Here is a 16825-nt window from a genome sequence, read left to right on the forward strand (position 1 = left end):
CCCTCTTCTCTCTTATACAGCCATCAACCCCCAACACACACATTACCGACCCAACCCCCAACACACACACACACAAACTACCGTTCTGCATGGCACATATTGACCCCACATGTAGAGGAAGGTGATGTTAACAGGATGCCGCTTCATGATACCTAAGTCCCATTCCATAGATACACTTCACAACACAGCATCTAGATAGAAGCAGATAGTATTCAGCTGGAGCTGTTTGTGTAGAAATGTGGATATGTTAATGTATAAGATACACTCTTGCTCATATTCCTTTACTCAATATACACACAACATAGCTTATTATACTGTGTTTATTTATTGTCTGATACTAGCAGTATCTTTACACCAAGTGGAAATGTGGATATGTTGGATATGTTAATGATCATGGCAAATTAAGTTTCTTCTGATGCTTTGGACGGGATCCCACCAGTCACATCTGCTCTGACTCTAACAATTTTATGTTTTGAATTTTTTTATTTTGCTGCCTTTTTATCCTTCTCTTAATTAATTATGTTTAATTGTTTTAAATAAAAGGACTTTATTAGCATTGGAATATCTTTTCTTTCTCTCACCCATCCCCCCACCTGCACCCCTCCCCCAGACAACTAATTGACAGGCGGACTGACTGACTGACAGATGGAAGCAAGGTGAAAATGTGCTGTTCTGTCCCTGAACAAGTTAGTTTACTCCAGTGACACCAGGACCTCATTGGGGACTCTCTTCATGCACCCTCCAATTCAGGACCTCATCAGGGACACTCTCCACACTCACTCCAATTCAGGACCTCATTGGGGACACTTTCCACGCTCCCTCCAATTCAGGAACTCATTGGGGACACTCTCCACACTCCCTCCAATTCAGAGTAGTTGGGTAAATTGCAGAATCCTAATTTCAATATCTTGTTTCCTGTTCATTCGCTTACTGACTGACATATGTAGGCTTTGTCAGAGGATCTCATAGGATCTATCTATCTTGCAACCCATCCAGCTGCTGAAGCCTTGGCACCTGGTATGAGCATGACCATTTAGTAGTAAGACCATGCAAGTAAGAAAGTTGTGGTCTGGTTTACTATATTTATCCTGTACATATCTTGTAACTAATAACATATTGACTAGCTATATGGCTGTTTAAGCCTGTAGCTGTATTTGCCTGGCTGGCTGAATAATTTGCTGTGTTGAAAGTGGATGGCCAGCTAGCCTTTAATTCTGTTTTAAAATATTTCTGGATATCTATCCTTTATCAGTGTTGATGGCTAGCTAGCATTTAGCTGCTTTGAATGTTTATATGGCTAGCTAGCATTTAGCTGTGTTGAATGTTTGGAGGGCTAGCTAGCATTTAACTGTGTTGAATGTTTGGATGGCTAGCTAGCATTTAGCTGTGTTGAATGTTTGGATGGCTAGCTAGCATTTAGCTGTGTTGAATGTTTGGATGGCTAGCTAGCATTTAGCTGTGTTGAATGTTTGGATGGCTAGCTAGCCTTCACCATCTTAATGCCTATGCAAAGTGAGAGCTCATTACCGTGTGTGCTAACGGCCAGTTTTGCAGTCTGGGGCAGTCTATTCAGATGCTATCTGTTCCATTACATGTGAATGAGGATTAGAGAAACCCCAGGACATTAATGGATCTCAGACACAAGATGGCTGACAAGACTTTGAACAAACACCAGGCCCTATCAGACCACCTACATCAGCAATACACCTCCCTTAACAATCAATACACCTTTCTACCTTTACAACTGAAACTGAAACATCAGTTGGATTTTGCATCATATAGCAGACTCTCTTACCCAGAGCCACTTACAGTAGTGAGTTAATTTGTTTTCATGCTTCATGCTGGTGACCTGTGGGTATCAATTCATGTTGATCCAACCTCAATGATCTACCAACTGAGCTACTCTGGATTTGGCAATAATTATACCAACTTGGGTTGTGGTTAGGGTCAGGGTTGGAGCTGTACCACTTAGAACAAGAGGCAAAAAACAGACAGATGCCTAATCATATTTAAAATTACTTAATGTCTTTCAAATGTGAGTGTGTAAAATGATTTTTATTTTTGGTTTATGTTTCCAAAGCCTATAAGTCAATAAAGCCCATTAGAATAGACTTCTGAAACAAAAAAATAACAGTTTGCACCTTTCCCTTAACAGATGAATGGCAGAATGACCTAACAGTGACTGACCCAAAAATGTCAGACTCACTTAGCATTGCTATTGAGAGAGGCTACCATAGGCAACCCTTTCTCTTGGGAGACCAGCTTTGTGCATGCACACTGCCCAAAAAGTAGGTGGAAATAGAGCTCCACTTTCTAATATCCTGCCCAATGAGTAAAGAGCAGCAATAGAGCACAAACCACATTGTATATATAACTGTTGAATGTAGCATGTTGTTTAAATGCTGCACACAGCTAAAATATAGCATCTACATTTTTATTCCATTATTCCTTTGCCTTTAAACATTTGTGTTAACGTTATTGTTTATTTCACTTTGTCTATTATGACTTAAATAAAATTTGCTTCTATTATTCTACTGGCAATTTAAACACATCATGCTCATTCAAATTTAAGAGAAAAAGAGAAGAGAGGAAATGAAAGTGAGTGCAAGAGAGAGAGAGAGAGAGAGAGACAGAGACAGAGAGATTACCAGTGAAGTTGTCATAGATACCAGGTGGTTTTGAATAACAAAGATTTCTCATTAACATATGCAAATAAGGAACATACAATTTTTAAAGTCACAAGCTGTCCTACAACATAGCCTCTGTGTGCGTGTTGTGTTTGTGTGTAGCAGTTCCATAAGGAATGTGTTGCATTCCATCAAACATTTTTGCAAACATCATAAAGTAATAAAAATAGCATCTCCATGGGCATAGTCAAAATGGCAGGGTATGAATAATAAAGACAAATGGCAAATAGGTCTAAGGTTGTCATGTTTTTTTGTTTTTTTTTGCTTATGGGACTCTCTTTGTAGGGTTGTGATGATTTTAAGATTATGTTTTTCAGGGTTGTTTGTTTATAGATGGTTAAGAAATGTCATGCTTTAAACAGAATAATGATGGTATTATGCTCTACATATTATAATTATTTTATACAGTATGCTGTAATATATTTAGTTTATCCTGTTGAGTACATGTATTATTTCAGAGTGGATCTCATATGCCTGTCTGCCATATTGAAAATAAGAAATTGGTTGATTGAAAAATGTTCAGCCAGATCCTAATTGTAATTTTGATTTGAATATTCCAGGTAATAGAATGGTCTTCTTACTTTGTCTCTCAGCTAGTTGGGTGGCTGCTGTGTCTGTGTCATTGTCTGTTTCTGTCTGTGTGTCTGTTGTGTGTCTTTTTTGGTGTTTTTGTGTGTGTCTGTTGTGTGTCTTTTTTGGTGTCTTTGTGTGTGTCTGTTGTGTGTATCTATTGTGGTGTCTTTTTGTGTGTCAGTTGTGTGTGTCTTTTGTTGTGTCTGTGTTTGACTGTTGTATATGTCTTTTATGGTGTCTTTCTGTGTGGTGTGTGTGTTTATGTGTGTCATTAATGTTTGCTGTCCCAAGGGATTAAATGTCTTACTGGGATTATGTTTTACAGGGATTTTATATGTTACTGGGATTATGTTTTACAGGGATTATATGTTTTACAGGGATTATATGTTTTACAGGGATTATATGTTTTACAGGGATTATATGTTTTACAGGGATTATGTTGCTTTCTCAAACATCCATCACCTGTGCAGGAAACACAGACAGGACAGATCTGTTAAACTTTTACTGTCTGTCAGCTAAATCCTGTTTGTGTGTATGTGTCTGTTGATTGTGGTCAGATGGCCCGGTCTGATTCCCTGTTGTTAGGCTCGGAGTTGGGCTGTTGTCATACCAGCGAGTAGGGTAGGCGTTAAGGGGTGTGATCAAGCTAATGATCCTTAAGACTCTTCATCTCCGATTGGGCAATACAGACAGAAGTAGACGCACATTCAATACACACCTACACGTGCACACACACAGAAATATACCAGTGTTACATAATTTAAACCTGAATCCTATTTAGGTTAATATTAACTCATATCAGACTCTTTGTCTGATTATATTATGATTGTTGTTATTATAATTATGTTTTATAATGGTCATTGTTAACTTTAGTCATTCTTAAAATATAAGTGAAAAAACTACTTAGACCACCTGGTGGCCGTTAACATTATTACACCACCTAGTGGCTTTCAACAGTGTTACACCACTACCTGGTGGCTGTTAACATTATTACACCACCTAGTGGCTTTCAACAGTGTTACACCACTACCTGGTGGCTGTTAACATTATTACACCACCTAGTGGCTTTCAACAGTGTTACACCACTACCTGGTGGCCGTTAACATTATTACACCACCTAGTGGCTTTCAACAGTGTTACACCACTACCTGGTGGCTGTTAACATTATTACACCACCTAGTGGCTTTCAACAGTGTTCCACCACTACCTGGTGGCTGTTAACATTATTACACCACCTAGTGGCTTTCAACAGTGTTCCACCACTACCTGGTGGCTGTTAACATTATTACACCACCTAGTGGCTTTCAACAGTGTTACACCACTACCTGGTGGCTGTTAACATTATTACACCACCTAGTGGCTTTCAACAGTGTTCCACCACTACCTGGTGGCCGTTAACATTATTACACCACCTAGTGGCTGTCAACAGTGTTACACCACTACCTGGTGGCTGTTAACATTATTACACCACCTAGTGGCTTTCAACAGTGTTACACCACTACCTGGTGGCTGTTAACATTATTACACCACCTAGTGGCTTTCAACAGTGTTACACCACTACCTGGTGGCTGTTAACATTATTACACCACCTAGTGGCTTTCAACAGTGTTACACCACTACCTGGTGGCCGTTAACATTATTACACCACCTAGTGGCTTTCAACAGTGTTACACCACTACCTGGTGGCTGTTAACATTATTACACCACCTAGTGGCTTTCAACAGTGTTACACCACTACCTGGTGGCTGTTAACATTATTACACCACCTAGTGGCTTTCAACAGTGTTACACCACTACCTGGTGGCTGTTAACATTATTACACCACCTAGTGGCTGTCAACAGTGTTACACCACTACCTGGTGGCCGTTAACATTATTACACCACCTAGTGGCTTTCAACAGTGTTACACCACTACCTGGTGGCTGTTAACATTATTACACCACCTAGTGGCTGTCAACAGTGTTACACCACTACCTGGTGGCTGTTAACATTATTACACCACCTAGTGGCTTTCAACAGTGTTACACCACTACCTGGTGGCTGTTAACATTATTACACCACCTAGTGGCTTTCAACAGTGTTACACCACTACCTGGTGGCTGTTAACATTATTACACCACCTAGTGGCTTTCAACAGTGTTACACCACTACCTGGTGGCTGTTAACATTATTACACCACCTAGTGGCTGTCAACAGTGTTCCACCACTACCTGGTGGCTGTTAACATTATTACACCACCTAGTGGCTTTCAACAGTGTTACACCACTACCTGGTGGCCGTTAACATTATTACACCACCTAGTGGCTTTCAACAGTGTTACACCACTACCTGGTGGCTGTTAACATTATTACACCACCTAGTGGCTTTCAACAGTGTTACACCACTACCTGGTGGCAGTTAACATTATTACACCACCTAGTGGCTTTCAACAGTGTTACACCACTACCTGGTGGCTGTTAACATTATTACACCACCTAGTGGCTTTCAACAGTGTTACACCACTACCTGGTGGCTGTTAACATTATTACACCACCTAGTGGCTTTCAACAGTGTTACACCACTACCTGGTGGCCGTTAACATTATTACACCACCTAGTGGCTGTCAACAGTGTTACATCACTACCTAGTGGCCATTAACCCTTAATAATGTACACTAAGTCAAAGAAGAACATAATAAAAAAGAACAGTTTATTAGACTTTATATATATATATATATATAATAGTAAATTAAAATGAATTGATCCAGTAGTGTTCTATGCAGGAATTCAGGTATGTGTTGTCACGCTGTCAGGGTTTCTTCTGAGAGGCTAGTTTTTCGATGACTCTATGTTTCCGTTCTGATCTCCATCCAACCTTCTTTTCTTTGCACACACCTTGCTCTGTTAAACAAAAAAACACATACAAGGTTTAATGTAAATAGTAAAGAGGAAATTACATAGTTTCTACAATGTGGAAAATAGTAAATAAAAATAAATATCCTTGAATGAGTAGCTGTGATTGACTGGTACTATATATACACTGAACAAAATTAGAAAAGCAACACCCCCATTTATCATGAGCTGAACTCAAAGATCTAAGACTTTGTCTCTCTATGTACACAAAAGACCAAATCCTCTAAAATATTGTTTACAAATCTGTCTAAATCTGTATTAGTGAGCACTTCTCCTTTGCCGAGATAATCCATCCACCTCACAGATGTGGCATATCAAGATGCTGTTTAGACAGCATGATTATTGCATAGGTCTGCCTTAGGCTGGCCACAATAAAAGGCCACTCTAAAATGTGCAGTTTCACAGAATTGGGGGGGGTCTGGGGGGGGTCCAGGGGGTCCAAAATATTGAGTACCGATCCTTGCAACATGGGGCCGTGCATTATCATGCTGCAACATGAGATGATGATCCTGGATGAATGGTACAACAATGGGCCTCAGGATCTTGTGCATTCAAAATGCCATCAATAAAATTGTCCATAACACATGCCTGCCCATACCATAACCCCACCGCCACCATGGGCCAATCGATCCACAATGTTGACATCAGAAAACCGCTCACCCACACAACGCTATACATGCTGTCTGCCATCTGCCCTGTACAGTGAAAACCGGGATTCATCCATGAAGAGAACACCTCTCCAAAGTGCCAGACACCATCGAATGTGAGCATTTGCCCACTCAAGTGCTGTTCTGTCCCTGAACAAGTTAGTTTACTCCAGTGACAAACTGCAGTCAGGTTGAGACCCCAATCAGGATGACAAGCATGCAGATGAGCTTCCCTGAGACGGTTTCTGACAGTTTGTGCAGAAATTCTTTGGTTCTGCAAACCAATTGTTGCAGCAGCTGTCCGGGTGGCTGGTCTCAGACGATCTTGGAGGTGAAGATGCTGGATGTGGAGGTCCTGGGCTGGTGTGGTTACATGTGTTCTGCGGTTGTGAGGCTGGTTGAATGTACTGCCAAATTCTCTGAAACACCTTTGGAGACGGCTAATGGTAGAGAAATGAACATTTAATTCATGGGCAATAGCTCTGGTGGACATTCCTGCAATCAGCATGCCAATTGCACGCTCCCTCAAAACTTTGTGCTGTGTGATGGAACTGCACATTTTAGAGTGGCCTTTTATTGTGGCCAGCCTAAGGCACACCTGTGCAATAATCATGCTGTCTAATCAGCATCTTGATATGCCACACCTGTGAGGTGGATGGATTATCTCGGCAAAGAAGTGCTCACTAACACATTTAGACAGATTTGTGAACAATATTTGAGAGAAATAGGCCTTTTGTGTACATAGTCTTAGATCTTTGAGTTCAGCTCATGAAAAATGGGGGCAAAAACAAAAGTGTTGCGTTTATAATTTTGTTCACTGTATATAGAGTATCTCACAAGAGTACACACTTCACATTTTTGCAAATATTTTATTATATTTTTCATGTGACAACACTGAAGAAATTACAGTTTGTTACAATGTAAAGTAGTGAGTGTACAGCTTGTATAACAGTGTTCATTTGCTGTCCCCTAAATGAAAAAGTAAAAGCAGACTAAGTAAAATGTTCCCTCCCCGGTGTCATGTGACTCGTTAGTGTTACAAGGTCTCAGGTGTGAATGGGGAGCAGGTGTGTTAAATTTGGTGTCATCGCTCTCACACTCCCTCATACTGGTCACTGGAAGTTCAACATGGCACCTCATGGCAAATAACTCTCTGAGGATCTGAAAAAAAGAATTTTTGCTCTACATAAAGATGGTCTAGGCTATAAGAAGATTACCATGCCCCTGAAACTGGGCTGCAGCACGGTGGCCAAGACCATATAACAGTTTAACAGGACAGGTTGCACTCAGAATAGGCCTCGCCATGGTCGACCAAAGAAGTTGAGTGCACATGCTCAGCGTCATATCCAGAGGTTGTCCTTGGGGAATAGACGTATGAGTGCTGCCAGCATTGCTGCAGAGGTTGAAGGGGTGGGGGGTCAGCCTGTCAGTGCTCAGACCATACGCTGCACACTGCATCAGATTGGTCTGCATGGCTGTCGTCCCAGAAGGAAGCCTCTTGTAAAGATGATGCACATGAAAGCCCACAAACAGTCAGCAGACTAAGGACATGGATTACTGGAACCATGTCCTGTGGTCTGATGAGACCAAGATAAACTTATTTGGTTCGGATGGTGTAAAACGTGTGTGGCGGCAACCAGGTGAGGAGTACCAAGACAAGTGTATCTTGCCTACAGTCAAGCATGGTGGTGGGAATGTCCAATTTGGACATTTTCACTTAGGGGTGTACTCACTTTTGTTGGCAGCGGTTTAGACATTAATGGCTGTGTGTTGTGTATTATGGAGAGCAAATGTACACTGTTATACTAGTTGTAGACTCACTACTTTACACTTTAGAAAAGTGTCATTTCTTCAGTGTTGTCACATGAAAAGATATAATCAAATATTCACAAAAATGTGAGGGATGTACTCACTTTTGTGAGATACTGTATATAAATGGAAAATCAAGATTTTTGTTGGTGTACTTGTGTATATGTGTGTACTTGGGTCTGGTTGAGTGCAGACTGAGGCAAGGCTAAAGAGAGAGAAGATGATGAAGGCGATGATGATGAAGGTCATCTCCAGACCAGAGAATGGTAGCTCCATCTACACACAGACACATATACACATCTGCGTTTCTATACTTGTGGGGACCGAAAAAAGTTCTCTATCCCCTTTACTTAACCTCAATAAAATAACATCCATGCTTAAGCTTATCCTAACCCTAATGCTTAAACGTAACCTTTACTGCATAAACACTAACCCTAACCCTAACCTTTACTGCATAAACACTAACCCTAACCTTTACTGCATAAACACTAACCCTAACCTTTACTGCATAAACACTAACCCTAACCTTTACTGCATAAACACTAACCCTAACCTTTACTGCATAAACACTAACCCTAACCTTTACTGCATAAACACTAACCCTAACCTTTACTGCATAAACACTAACCCTAACCTTTACTGCATAAACACTAACCCTAACCTTTACTGCATAAACACTAACCCTAACCTTTACTGCATAAACACTAACCCTAACCTTTACTGCATAAACACTAACCCTAACCATAACCTTTACTGCATAAACACTAACCCTAACCATAACCTTTACTGCATAAACACTAACCCTAACCCTAACCTTTACTGCATTAACCCTAACCTTTACTGCATAAACCCTAACCCTTTCAGACCCTATGTCTAATAACACAGTCAAAGTTTGCACTGGCCTAATGTTTCCATGATGACCCCTACAATATTATCCAGAAGAGGACTGGTCACCCCTCTGAGCCTGGGTCCTCTCTAGGTTTCTTCCTAAAATTCTACCTTCTTAGGGAGTTTTTCTTAGCCACTGAAATTCAACACTACTGTTGTTTGCTCTTTGGGGTTTAAGGTCGGGTGTCTCTGTAAGGCACTTTGTGACAACTGCTGTTGGAAAAAGGGCTTTATAAATACATTTGATTGATTGATTGATATCCAGGTTCTTATTACAGTTTTTACCAGTTACTTGAACACTACAGACCCATGCTTAGACTAGAATAACACAACTTGAAGCTTTTGTTACCATACCTCAAACACATGTACCCATACCTCAAACACATGTACCCATACCTCCAACACATGTACCCATACCTCCAACACATGTACCCATACCTCCAACACATGTACCCATACCTCAAACACATGTATCCATACCTCAAACACATGTACCCATACCTCAAACACATGTACCCATACCTTAAACACATGTACCCATACCTTAAACACATGTACCCATACCTCAAACACATGTACCCATACCTCAAACACATGTACCCATACCTTAAACACATGTACCCATACCTCAAACCCATGTACCCATACCTCAAACACATGTACCCATACCTTAAACACATGTACCCATACCTCAAACACATGTACCCATACCTCCAACACATGTACCCATACCTCCAACACATGTACCCATACCTCCAACACATGTACCCATACCTCAAACACATGTACCCATACCTTAAACACATGTACCCATACCTCAAACACATGTACCCATACCTCCAACACATGTACCCATACCTTAAACACATGTACCCATACCTCCAACACATGTACCCATACCTCCAACACATGTACCCATACCTCCAACACATGTACCCATACCTCCAACACATGTACCCATACCTTAAACACATGTACCCATACCTCCAACACATGTACCCATACCTCAAACACATGTACCCATACCTCCAACACATGTACCCATACCTCCAACACATGTACCCATACCTTAAACACATGTACCCATACCTCAAACACATGTACCCATACCTCAAACACATGTACCCATACCTCCAACACATGTACCCATACCTCCAACACATGTACCCATACCTCCAACACATGTACCCATACCTCCAACACATGTACCCATACCTCCAACACATGTACCCATACCTCCAACACATGTACCCATACCTCCAACACATGTACCCATACCTTAAACACATGTACCCATACCTCCAACACATGTACCCATACCTCCAACACATGTACCCATACCTCAAACACATGTACCCATACCTTAAACACATGTACCCATACCTCCAACACATGTACCCATACCTCCAACACATGTACCCATACCTTAAACACATGTACCCATACCTCCAACACATGTACCCATACCTCCAACACATGTACCCATACCTCCAACACATGTACCCATACCTCCAACACATGTACCCATACCTCAAACACATGTACCCATACCTCCAACACATGTACCCATACCTCAAACACATGTACCCATACCTCCAACACATGTACCCATACCTCCAACACATGTACCCATACCTTAAACACATGTACCCATACCTCAAACACATGTACCCATACCTCAAACACATGTACCCATACCTCCAACACATGTACCCATACCTCAAACACATGTACCCATACCTCCAACACATGTACCCATACCTCCAACACATGTACCCATACCTCCAACACATGTACCCATACCTCCAACACATGTACCCATACCTCCAACACATGTACCCATACCTCCAACACATGTACCCATACCTCCAACACATGTACCCATACCTCCAACACATGTACCCATACCTCCAACACATGTACCCATACCTCCAACACATGTACCCATACCTCCAACACATGTACCCATACCTCCAACACATGTACCCATACCTCCAACACATGTACCCATACCTTAAACACATGTACCCATACCTCAAACACATGTACCCATACCTCAAACACATGTACCCATACCTCCAACACATGTACCCATACCTCCAACACATGTACCCATACCTCCAACACATGTACCCATACCTCCAACACATGTACCCATACCTCCAACACATGTACCCATACCTCCAACACATGTACCCATACCTTAAAAGCGCTGATTTGCACTCTTGTTGCAATTCTGCAACACATTTACTCCTTTATGCAACACACTTGGTCCTGCATACTACCCTCTATTTCATACATAAGACACTTCGTTCAAAAATGAAGTCTCAGGGTGCCATTTGGAAAACAACATGTATCCAAAATACAAAACACATTGCGTAATTGCAACCACTCAAATATACACCTGAAGGCACTTACTTGCAAAACTAAACACCGATCAGCCAGTTACAAAAAGCCCTCAGTTTAGCCATTTCAAGAACTTTGCTAGCATGGATGGAGGTAGAGCAAGAGGCAGAGGCAGAGGAGGAGGACAAGGTCGAAGAGGCCATGCACAGACCCCTATTTCTGATGATATAAGAGCAACTTTGGTGGACCATGTGATCAACCATGGCCTGACTATGAGGGAAGCTGGGCAGAGAGTCCACCCACATCTAAGCCGCTTCACAGTGGCATCCATAATAAGGACATTCCGACTGGAAAACAGGTATGTCTTCACCTCTCTACCTTCTACTCTGCTCAGATGGTAGTACAGTACTATGTGTGATGGGTCAGGGTTCTGTATGTGTAGCACTGTAGTACAGTCCTGTGTGATGGGTCAGGGTTCTGTATGTGTAGCACTGTAGTACAGTACTATGTGTGATGGGGTCAGGGTTCTGTATGTGTAGCACTGTAGTACAGTCCTGTATGATGGGTCAGGGTTCTGTATGTGTAGCACTGTAGTACAGTACTATGTGTGATGGGGTCAGGGTTCTGTATGTGTAGCACTGTAGTACAGTCCTGTGTGATGGGGTCAGGGTTCTGTATGTGTAGCACTGTAGTACAGTCCTGTGTGATGGGTCAGGGTTCTGTATGTGTAGCACTGTAGTACAGTCCTGTATGATGGGGTCAGGGTTCTGTATGTGTAGCACTGTAGTACAGTACTATGTGTGATGGGGTCAGGGTTCTGTATGTGTAGCACTGTAGTACAGTACTATGTGTGATGGGGTCAGGGTTCTGTATGTGTAGCACTGTAGTACAGTACTATGTTTTAGTTTTTGTTAGAGACTCTTGGCCATGGATGGAGCTGCACAGCCTCATGGATTCATTCACATTGATGAAGCTGGATTCAACCTGAGCAAAACAAGACGACAGGGTCGTAGTGTAATTGGCCACAGGGCAAATGTGTACCGGGGCAGCGCGGGGGTAATATCACTGTGTGTACCGGGGCAGCGCGGGGGTAATATCACTGTGTGTACTGGGGCAGCGCGGGGGTAATATCACTGTGTGTACCGGGGCAGCGCGGGGGTAATATCACTGTGTGTACCGCCATAAGCCTTCGAGGGCTTCTGCATCATCATGCAAAACTAGGTCCATACAATAGCCAACATATACTCACATGTCTAGATGCTCTCCATAATATAGTATACTTGCCCCCTTACTTACCATTTTTAAACCCTATAGAGGAATTATTTTCGGCTTGGAGATGGCGTGTATATGACCGCCAACCACCAATGGAACAGGCCTGCAGCGACATTCAGGTGACAGCAATCCATGGATGGTTTCGACATGCAAGGGGATATTTTCCCCGGTGCCTAGCGGGAGGAGACATTGCTTGCCTGTGGCCAGACCCCAACAGATGGCGGGATCCATGAGCCCACATATGCACAATTACCATGATTTTCTGTGTTTACAGTATAGTGTTTTTTCTATTATCATTATAACTTTTTTTGCTTTATCTGAATTCATGTTACTGCAATGTACAGTGCTGCAATGTACAATATTGAGTAGGCCTATTTGCTTTTTTGGTTGTTTGAAAATGTGCCTCCTGAAAATATGCCTTCTGAATAAACACTGAAAATCAAAGACTGCAGTGTTTTATATAAAGTAGACTAGTATGTTCCCCCTGATCTGAATGTGTATGCATATGATCCAAGTATGTGTCATTTTGTCATCAGACTAAGGAATGTTAGGTTTTGATAGCAGAGTATAGGTTTTGATAGTAGAGTTTCAATTTGACACAGATGTGAATGGTATATTTCCCAGTGTTGTGTCATGTTTACTTGTGTGTAGGGTTTTGGCACAATGAGCGAAGTTTTGCTAAATGTGTTCAAGCAACGGGCAAAAACTGTAACACAAAGCAGGAACACTGATTCTGGTTGTTGCTCTTGTGGTTTTTAGGCTGGGTATCTCTATAAGCACTTTGACTACTGCCAATGTAAAATCCATCTGAGTGATCTAAACTGTCATGCTGTAATATCATTACCCGCCACAAGGAGGTGGCGATACTGCTGCTTGTTGCTTTTTGCCTCTGGCAGACAGACTATGAACTGATGGACGGAACGTAGATCTGTCATTTCATCAACAGGACGAGTGAGATAGTAAGCAGCATATTTAGCATATTGCCTTTTCTAACATCTCCTCAGATGGGTCATAGACTGGTCATGGATTTACTGCAAATGCAAACGACCCTCTTTGGAGGAGATGTTAGAAAAGGTGAAACTTAAAACCCTGGAAAGACATTCATCACATATAATGTATATGGTATGTACCAAAATCAATTGAGATTTCCCAATGTCTTTTTAATTTTTTGCCTTGACAGAATATCTATTTTTCACATAGATAATTGTTAATTTTTAAAGTAGCTCTCATGCTAACGCCCAAACATGTTGGAGGCACTGTACCATACTAAAGAATCACTGTAACAAACTAATCACATCACAGGGCAGCTTAACTCAACATCTGTGTGTTAGCAGTGTGTGTGTGTGTGTGTGTGTGTGTTGATAAGTGTGTGTTTGTGAGAGTGAGAGGATTGTAGTAACCCTACCTGTAGTCTAAAGTAGATCCATGCGAGTTTTAGTCAGAGATCTGTTGAAACATTTTATTGATAGCAGCTGTGTGTGCAAGCATTTGTGTGTGTGTGTGTGTGTGTGTGTGTTTGTGTGTGTGTGAGTGTGTGTGAAAGAAAGGCCACTCCTCAAGGTCTTATCCGGGAGGCATCCTGAGGCAAAGTACACAGACATCACCTCCCCCACACCACAGCTCCTCCTCTTCCCCATACAGCTCCCTGAGGTCCTGTGTTAAGGTTAGAGTTCAGTACACAGCCATTTAGTTTCATAAGACCTGGTATTATACAGCCATTTTGTTTCATAATACCTGGTATTTTACAGCCATTCAATTACACCTGACATTATACCGTCATTCAGTTACACCTGGTATTATACAGACATTTAGTTTCATAAGACCTGGTATTATACAGCCATTCAGTTACACCTGATAGTGTACAGCCATTTAGTTTCATAGGACCTGGCATTATACAGCCATTCAGTTACACTTGGTATTAAACAGCCATTCAGTTCAATCTAATAGCGTATCGTCATTCAGTTAAACCTGATAATATACAGCCATTCATTTAAACCCGATATTATGCACCCATTCAGTTAAACCTGATAGTGTACAGTCATTCAGTTAAACCTGATAGTGTACAGCCATTCAGTTAAGCCTGATAGTATACAACCATTCACCTAAACCTGATAATATACAGCCATTCATTTAAACCCGATATTATGCACCCATTCAGTTAAACCTGATAGTATACAGCCATTCAGTTACACCTGATATTATACAGCCATTTAATTAAACCTGACATTATACAGTCATTCAGTTAAACCTGATAGTGTACAGCCATTCAGTTAAGCCTGATAGTATACAACCATTCACTTAAACCTGATAATATACAGCCATTCAGTAAAACCTGATATTATACAGCCATACAGTTAAACCTGATAGTGTACAGCCAAGCAGTTAAACCTGATATTATACAGCCATTCAGTTAAACCTGATAATATACAGCCAAGCAGTTAAACCTGATAATATACAGCCATTCAGTTAAACCTGATAATATACAGCCATTCAGTTAAACCTGATAGTGTACAGTCATTCAGTTAAACCTGATAGTGTACAGCCATTCAGTTAAACCTGATAGTGTACAGCCATTCAGTTAAACCTGATAATATACAGCCATTCAGTTAAACCTGATATTATACAGCCATACAGTTAAACCTGATAGTGTACAGCCATTCAGTTAAACCTGATAGTGGACAGCCATTCAGTTAAACCTGATAGTGTACAGCCATTCAGTTAAACCTGATAGTGTACAGCCATTCAGTTAAACCTGATAGTGTACAGCCATTCAGTTAAACCTGATAATATACAGCCATTCAGTGAAACCTGATAGTGTACAGCCGTTCAGTTAAACCTGATAGTGTACAGCCGTTCAGTTAAACCTGATAGTGTACAGCCGTTCAGTTAAACCTGATAGTGTACAGCCATTCAGTTAGGGTTAGTGAGTAGAAAGAAATGAGAGAGGAGAAATAGAAGATAAAGTAGTGATTTAGAAGTAGATATGGTTAGGGGTTTGGGTTGTTTTAATGGTTATCCAGTGTGTGTCTCAGGTACATACAGTATCTCACAGAAGTGAGTACACGCCTCACATTTTTGTAAATATTTGATTATACCTGTTCATGTGACAACACTGAAGACACTTTGCTACAATGTAAAGTAGTGAGTCTACAGCTTGTATAACAGTGTAAATTGGCTGTCCCCTCAAAATAACACAACACACAGCCATTAATGTGTTTGGGGTCGTTATCATATTGGAATACTGCCCTGCGGCCCAGTCTCCGAAGGGAGGAGATCATGCTCTGCTTCAATATGTCACAGTACATGTTGGCATTCATGGTTCCCTCAATGAACTGTAGCTCCCCAGTGCCGGCAGCACTCATGCAGCCCCAGACCATGACACTCCCACCACCATGCTTGACTGTAGGCAAGACACACTTGTCTTTGTACTCCTCACCTGGTTGCCGCCACACACGCTAGACACCATCTGAACAAAATAAGTTAATCTAAGTCTCATCAGACCACAGGACATGGTTCCAGTAATCCATGTCCTTAGTCTGCTTGTCTTCAGCAAACTGTTTGTGGGCTTTCTTGTTCATCATCTTTAGAAGAGGCTTCCTTCTGGAATGACAGCAATGTCTGCAATTTGATGCAGTGTGTGGCGTATGGTCTGAGCACTGACAAGCTGACCCCCCAACCCTTCAACCTCTGCAGCAATGCTGGCAGCACTCAT

The sequence above is a fragment of the Esox lucius genome, chromosome 25 (assembly GCF_011004845.1).
Source record: "Esox lucius isolate fEsoLuc1 chromosome 25, fEsoLuc1.pri, whole genome shotgun sequence".
In the NCBI taxonomy this organism is placed as follows: Eukaryota; Metazoa; Chordata; class Actinopteri; order Esociformes; family Esocidae; genus Esox; species Esox lucius.